The 8,191-nt window shown below is 41.8% G+C and overlaps 1 protein-coding gene and 1 pseudogene across 1 annotated transcript in view; one reads left to right on the top strand and one right to left on the bottom strand.

Moving 5' to 3' along the window:
- CANX (calnexin) overlaps positions 1-8,191 on the top strand; it is a 39,307-nt gene that overhangs the window by 11,543 nt on the left and 19,573 nt on the right. The window lies entirely within an intron of this gene.
- LOC103597476 lies at positions 5,611-6,302 on the bottom strand (annotated as a pseudogene).

An 8,191-nucleotide genomic window follows, 5' to 3' on the forward strand; every position in this document is an offset into this window, starting at 1 on the left:
CAGCCAGTGAGCGCTGTGAGCGCACTGGTCATCCCTATATAGGATCCGAACCCGCGGCGGGAGCGCTCCTGCGCTCCCAGCGCCGCACTCACCCGAGTGCGCCACGGGCTCGGCCCCTGTTTTGTATTTTCACCAGCAGTCAATGAGAATTCCTGTCGCTTCACATCCTTGCCAGGGTTTTGTATTTTAGCCATTCCAATAGGTGGTAGTGGTATCAAATAGTTCCCTAATGACAGATGATGTCAAGCATCTTTTCCTATGCTCATTTGCCACCAGTATCTTTTTTGGTGAGATTTCTGTTCAGATCTTTTGCCTAGTTTTTAATTGGGTTGCTAGTTTTCTTATTGTTGAGTTTGAGTTCTTTGTATACTTTGAAACAAGACCTTTACCAGATATCTGTTTTGCAAATATTTCCTCCCAGTCTTTGACTTCTCTTTTGTTTTTTACAGAATTTAGTTTTAATTTTCACAAAATTTAGTTTTAATTTTAACAAAATTAGTTTTTAATTTTAATAAAGTCCAACTTGCCAGTTTTTTCTTTCATGTACTGTTTTTGCTGTTGTATGTAAAACTCATGGTCAAACCCAAGATTTCCTAAATTTTCTGTTTTCTTCTAGAAAGTGTAACAGTGCCACATTCTTTTTATATACCCACTCAGTTGGTGAATATAATAAGTGCTACCTTTTGGACTTTGTCCGGTATAAGGAGGGAGTGCAAGTAGGGGAAATGAGGGGTGTTTGGTTTCTTGGTAATGTCAGATTTTTATTAATGAAATAGAGAATTAAGATAAAAAATATATTGTCATTAATTGTTTGCAAATGTGGACAGATGTCTAACAAAACTTGAAAAATTTAAGTGAGCTTAATAGTGGCTCTTAGAACTATAGTAGACCTATTGATTGTAGCATTTTCTTGGGAGTGTTGGCAAATTACTGTTGTTAAAACAGCATGCAATAAAGCTAGCAATGGCTAAGGCTCCTAAGTGCACAGCTATGAGAACTGGCTTGTCACTGGTTCCTCACAATCTTCACAACCCTCTGGATAATGTGAACGTAACAGATGAGTACCCCCAGATAAGAGCCCCGATGCACCTCTCTTACCTGAAAACCAGGTTCTGCAACACTAGGTGTGGGGGACGTGGTGGTGGAAGAGAAATGCATTCCCTAAAGTTTGCTAGAGACTTCTGCCTTGTTCTTCACAGAGCAGGTAGCCTTCTGCTACCTGAAGAGCACTTTTCCTTTCTTTGGGGGCATTCTACCTCCCCCATGTGGATTCCTTCTTTCCCCTAGATTCCTTGGTCTCCCAACATGGGTCAGCCGTTCTGCACTTGCACCCTTCATCAGTAAACCCTACTGGATTTCCCCTGTTCTGGATCACTCCCTTCAGTGCTCTTTCCTGACTAGGCTTCCTGTCTTCTCTATCACACCTCCTCAGTATTAAACTGCATGGTAACATTTTGTCTAGTGTTATAAAAATACGGGATTTGGATTCTTTGAATCTTGCTTATTGGTTGTGATAATGAGTAGATTATTTTAATTTCAGTAAGTCTTAGTTCCTAATATGTAAAAGAAAATGAGAGCAATTCCTCACAGAAAGTTCACATGAAATAATATATGTGAAAATGCTTTTATAAACTTGAAAACAGAACACAAATAGATTATTAATAAGCCCTAATCAGTGGTTCTCAAAGTATGGGTCCTGGGCCAGCAGCCTCAGCATCCCCTGGGAACTTGTTAGAAATGTAAAATTCTAGTTAACCTGACCTGGCCTGGCCCGGCCCAGCCCAGCCCAGCCAACAACCTAATCAGAAACTCAGGATGAGGCCCGGCAGTCTTTTAACAAGCCTTCCAGGTAATGCTGATGCAAGCTCAAGTTTGAGAAGCACTGCCCTACTTCATTATACTTAAAAACCTAAAGGCAATTGTCTTAGTCTGCTAGGGCTGCGCTAGCAATACCACTGCCTGGGTGACTTAAAAAATGGATTTATTTTCTCTCTTATGTTCAAGATTAAGATGCTATCAGGGTTGGTTTCTGGTGACGTCTCTCTTCCTGACTTGCCCTGATTTGCAGATAGCCACCTTTCCCTGTGTCCTCATGTGGTTTTTCCTATGAGCGTACATACTTCTGGTGCTTCTTCTTATGTGGGCACCAATACTTCGAGACCCTTATGACCTTATTTAAAAACCTTAATTACCTCTTTAAAGGCCCTATCTCCAAATATAGTCACATTGGGGGTTAGGGCTTCAACATATGAATTTGGTGGGGGGAGGAGGAATGCAGTTCAGTTTATAACAACAGTATGTTAACAAATTATAAATTATTGAGGGAAAAAAATCAGTCCTACTTTTTATTAAAGGTAAGTAATTAAGCCCATTGGACCATCCATTCACCTTTTTCTTGAGTAACTGTTCTTTTTTTTTTTTTTATCCTATATAAAGATGACCAGTAAGGGGATCTCAACCCTTGGCTTGGTGTTGTCAGCACCACGCTCAGCCAGTGAGCAAACCGGCCATCCCTATATAGGATCCGAACCCGTGGCCTTGGTGTTATCAGCACCGCACTCTACCGAGTGAGCCATGGGCTGGCCTTTGAGTAACTGTTCTAACACTAATACATAGTTCTAATTAATCCATTGGTTTTATGCTTTACTACTAGTCTTGACTACATTTTGTTTTACTTTTAAAAAGTTGCAACCATTGTAACCATATATTTTAGCTATGTTTTGCTCTGCTTTAGTTTTTGTAGCCTATTCTTGGGATTGCAACCATCATTTATAGCATTGTTTCTGAGAGCTTGGGAGTTGTGTAGAGTTGATTTAGATAAAAAGTATTAAATTAACTTGTTTAGTTTTAGAGAATCTCCTATAGTTGTAAATCAAGTAAAGCAATATTGCTGTGCTTTTTATTTTATTGTATATTATTTTGTATTGTATATTCTTGCATATTATTTTGATGGTAGAGGATAAAGGTTTTTCCAGTGAATAAGTGTATAAGAAACCATTAGAATGTTAACATTGAGATTGTCATCTAAAAACTAATACCAGTATAGGAAAGATTATGAATGATTTTATTTAGCACTTTATTTGCTACACTGTCTAAATGCTAAGCTAAATATTTAGGAATCTAGTGAATTATACCTTTCGTGAATACAGTCCCAAGATGCCTAAATAAGAGAAATACCACCAAATCTGATACTTGAAAATCTAATTTTGTGTTGTTACTCACTTTATTTTTTTATTGAATCGTAATTGATTATATACATTTTGGGGGTTCAATGTTGATGTATGATGATCAAATCAGTATTATTAGCATATATATTATTACAAATCATACTTCTTCTTTACACCCTTTATCCAATCTCTCCCCATTCCCCTTTCCCTCCCTCCTACCACCTCTGATAACCCTAGATTTTTGTCTCCTTCTGAAAAAGTAATGGTTACTCTGTTGATTTGTGGCCTAGATGATCTCTCCAGTGCTGAGAGAGGTGTGTTCAGGTCCCCCACTGTTACGGTAGAGCAGATGCTTCTTCTGTCACTCTGAAATGGGCTTTGTGGAGAGAGACATCCTCTTCTTTTCTTTGGTCTCTGCTGGTGACTCTCCTTGTGTCATTGCACTCGAGTGGCTGGCAGGCCATTTGCATGGTGGTTGTGGTGTCTAGCTGCTTTAGCGGCAGCTGTGGCTATTGTGGTGGCTGTAGTGGGCCACCCACATGGTAGTGTGAAGCGGTGTTTTTGGCAGGCTCCTTGCCTGGTTGCGGGAGGAGGAGTTGGTCCCTGGCTCCATCTGTTTTTACGTTCCTAGTTGTTGCAGAGCAGTTGAGTGGGAGGGGGAGAGGGGAAGATAGAAGGAAATATGGTGGGAGAAGGAGGAAGGAGGGGGAGTGTGGTTGAGGCCCATGGCACTGCCCTCATTCCTGCAGGGGGGACCAGCGGGCTTCCAGTGGTGGCTTGGTCATTGCTGGGCTGAATGCAGATGTCAGGTGGGTGTGGCTGAAGCCCTTGGCCCCCACTGCCCTGGCTTGGGAGCCTGGGAAGCTTCCTGCGCAGCTCGGTTGTCGATGGTCATCGACGGTCAATGGTCATCGACGGTCGTTGGTCGTTGGTTGTTGCTGGGCTAATTGTGGGTGTTGGGGCGCATGGCTGAGGCCACCAGCTGTTCCCCCTCCCTGGCTTGGGGGCCCAGGGGGCTTCTATTCCTTCTAAGTTTTATAGGTGTTCTTTGCTGGTATTAGACCTTTACTAGTTAATGTCAAACTTTGTCTCTGTTTTTTGAGTACTTTGTTTTTTCTTTCAGTTCTCTGTTGGATTATTTGCTGTTTCCACTCCTTAAACTCTGCACTGGAACTAATTTGTTGTCTTTTTGCTTACTTCTAAAATAAGGGAACTTCTTGTGGGGACCAGCACTTGAGCCTTGTGATTGAGCTAAATTGCTGCTTTGCTGCTGATTCCGTGGGGAAGGCTTTTTATGCAGCTCAGGTTTTAATGGTTGACTTTGTAGATACTTTTGGGTCTCTGAGATCCCAGTACACCTGGGTCGTATAGAAACTCTGGTCTGGATTTGAGTCTTTTCAGCAAACTGCTCCCCCTGCAGTTCTCTATTCCTGACTGGTCTACACAGAGTGGTCCTGCACTGATTGGGGGGCAGATCGGCTGTCCGTGCTGTGCCCTGATGTTCCCCTGGAGGACCCATCTCCCACACTGCCCACACTCCAAACACTTCCCATGAGATGGGCCAGGTGCCAGACCCTTGCGATGATTCAGTGGCCTCTGAGCAGGTTCTTTTTTCAGTTGTCTGTGGCTCGTCGCTCCTGTGTGGGTCCACGGGAACCCTGTTAGTGGTCCTGTTGGCCTGGGGACCACCAAGACCCTCTTCTCTCCTGCTACCTCCAAGCAACTTCATTGGAAGGGCACAGCTATGGCTTTTGCCAGCTTCTGCTCTGTGCACTCAGCAGCTCCAGCCTTGAAGTGGCCAGGGCTTGAAATAGTAGGAGTGGTTCGTTCTTTCTCTCATTGTGTCTTCTCTTGCCTTCATGCAGTCCATAGGCCTCCTCTTCTTCCTTTGAGCTCTAGTGGCCCCAGCTTGGCTGTTGTTGCATTTTAAGAGTTGTAAAATAGGGGCCGGCCCATGGCTCACTTGGGAGAGTGTGGTGCTGATAACAGCAAGGCCACGGGTTTGGATCCCTATATAGGGGTGGCTGGTTAGCTCACTTGAGAGAGTGTGGTGCTGACAACACCAAGTCAGGGGTTAAGATCCACTTACTGGTCATTAAAAAAAAAAATTATAAATTGGTTTCTTTGTGGGAGAGAGTTGATGCTGGGGACCATCTGTTCCTCCATCTTGACCAGAGTTACTCACTTTAAATGATTATAGAGTTTATAAAGAATTGGGGGTTCAGCATTAGAATAAGTTGATTTACATTTTTTCTTGAAATTTAACTGGTCAAAATGGCAGCCATGGTTGTGAATTGGTGCTGTTTACTTCAGTTTCTTTTTCTTACTTTTTTTGACTGCCTGAAAAATAAAGGTCTCCATTGTAAACAAGAGACCAAAAATTAAGCTCAGCTTTCTTTTCCTTTCTTTTCTTGTTCTTTTTTTAAATTGTGATAAAAAACACATCATACAATTTACTATCTTAATCATTTAAAAAAAAAATAAAAACAGTGTACACTTTTTAATCTGAAGTTGCTCTGGCATCAGGACTCAATGGCCTCCTGTTCCCCACGTTTCAGATGCCACTGCACTACTAATTCCCCACTGTTCTTGAGGCACATGTTAGACATGTCCTCCTCTGTTGGAAGTCCTTGTGGCAACTTCAAGGGCTTGATTCTTATCAAATGTTTAACCACTTTCAGTGTTGTGTTCATTGAAGGGATATTCTTGTGAGCTTGAGGGGTATGTGCTTTTTCTAATCCAAGCATCTTTATTGTATCTTTTCTCCAATATGGATGTCTTTTTGTATTTTTTATTCTGGTAACAATATGCAGTTTATGAGGGTGCTGTATGTCCCTACCATATTTTTCATGATCTGCAGGTGAAGCCGGAAACACTTTATCTGGAATTCTTGATGTGGTAAATTTGTGACGAATCCAATCAGTACAAATGGGCGACTCCACACTTTTTGTCACAGTCTGTAGTCTGCCTGGGGTCCTCTGAACTACTGAATGCAAAACCCCTGCCATAAGTGTAGTGATTGTTCTCTTTAGAAGAGATGTATCCCAACCGTCTACTTAAAGCAGCATCTTCCCTGTAGTAGGCACTCAATATATTTTTGCTGAATGAATAAAGTTTAATTTACACACTTCACAGGGTTCAGCTCCCCATACCAGTACCTGCTAGATGTTCAGCCTGAACTTATCTTAACCATTTTTAAATGTACAGTTTTGTAGTTTTAAGCCATATCTACATTGTTGTGAAACAGATCTTCACAACTTTTTCATCTTGCAGAGTTGAAACTCTGTACCCATTAAACAACAACTCTCTTTTGCTCCCTCCCCCTAGCCTCTGGAACCCACAATTCTGCTTTCTATATCTGTGAATTTGACTACTTTAGATACCTCATGTAGTGGAATCATACAGTATTTGTCTTTTTGTTTGATTGTTTTTTGGTAGCTAGCCAGTAAGGGGATGTGAATCCTTGACCCTGGTGTTATAACACCATGCTCTAAGCACCCGAGCTAACTGGCCAGTCCAGTACTTGTTTTTTGGGGACTGGCTATTTTACTTAGCATAATGTCTTCAAGATTCATCTATGTTATAGCATGTGACAGGATTTCCTTCCTTTTTCAAGGTTCGGTGGTATTCCTTTGTATATACCACATTTTGTTTATTCATCCATTGATGGACATTTGGGTTGTTTCTACCTCTTGTCTGTTGTGAGTAGTGCTGCTATGAACGTGGGAATGCAAATATCTCTTTGAAACTTCTGCTTTCAATTATTTTGGATATGCACCCAGAGGTGGGGTTGCTGGATCATATGATAGTTGTTTTCCATAACCGTTGCACCATTTTACGATCCCATCAACAGTGCACAATGGTTCCAACTCCTCCATCCCTGTCCACACTGTTGGATATTGTTATATGATAGTTTGATTATATTTTTAGTAAAAACTTCATAAGAACATTTTTTAAAAGTTTTCTAACTTCAGTGTTCTTGTTACAATGTCTTTTTTTTTTTTTCCTTTTTGTCTTTTTTCATGACTGGCAATGGATCGCAACCCTCAGTGTCACGCCCATACTGGACCGGGACCGGCAACGGGATCGCAACCCTCGGTGCTGCGCCCGCACCTCGCTCAGCCAGTGAGCGGCCGGTCTGTATGTGGGATCCGAACCCTCGGCGGGAGTGCCGCTGCGCTCCCAAGCGGCGCACTGTAGCAGTGCGCCACTGGGCCGGCCCTTGTTACAATGTCTTTATCATAGTGATTTTTTTTTTTTTAGCTAAAACCTTCAGCTCATGTCTTTATTTAAGAGCATGGAAAGGAATTATAGTCACCCTGGGGACAAAACAACCCAGTGGGCAAAAGTGGGCTGTGGCAGTGGGGAGAAAGGTGAGCAGAATCTCTAGAATTTGTCATAAAGAAAAAATTAAGAGGAAAACAATAGTTGTGTGCATTTTAGTTTTTTTAGTGGCATGTTAAGGGAGCAGAAGGGGAAAATGAATAATGAACCATGGTGTATATGAGGGAAGTGAGAAATGTCTTGACTAGAGTGAGTGGAAGATTCTTCAGAATACCATGTAGAACAACATGAGGGAGAGGGCTCTGATCGCTAGCCAGAGGACTTAGGCATTTTGCAAACATGGACTCATGAAAGAATTTTTGGGTCATAAGTCTGTTATCTGGGTATAGGATGGCTTCAAAGAAGAAGGAGAAACTGGAGGCCATAGTAATACAAGGTACCAGCAAGTATCCTGCTGTTGGTAGTGGAGAAGAACGAAAGACTAGTGTTGATTGGGAGACTTGCGTGGACAGAGGAAGAAAGGATGCTGTGTGTGCATGTGTGTGTACACTTCTAGTTGTATATTTTCTTCTTTCTTTCTTTTTTTATTGATTGTTTTGTGCCATGCACTGATTATTCTTTTTTTTTAAATTTTATTTTGTTGATATACAATGTGGTTGATTATTGTGGCCCATTACCAAAACCTCCCTCCCTCCTCCCTCTCCCCCCTCCCATTTTTTTTTTTTTTTTTTTTAAATAAA

The sequence above is a fragment of the Galeopterus variegatus genome, unplaced genomic scaffold (genome assembly GCF_000696425.1).
Source record: "Galeopterus variegatus unplaced genomic scaffold, G_variegatus-3.0.2 Scaffold2326, whole genome shotgun sequence".
NCBI lineage: Eukaryota > Metazoa > Chordata > Mammalia > Dermoptera > Cynocephalidae > Galeopterus > Galeopterus variegatus.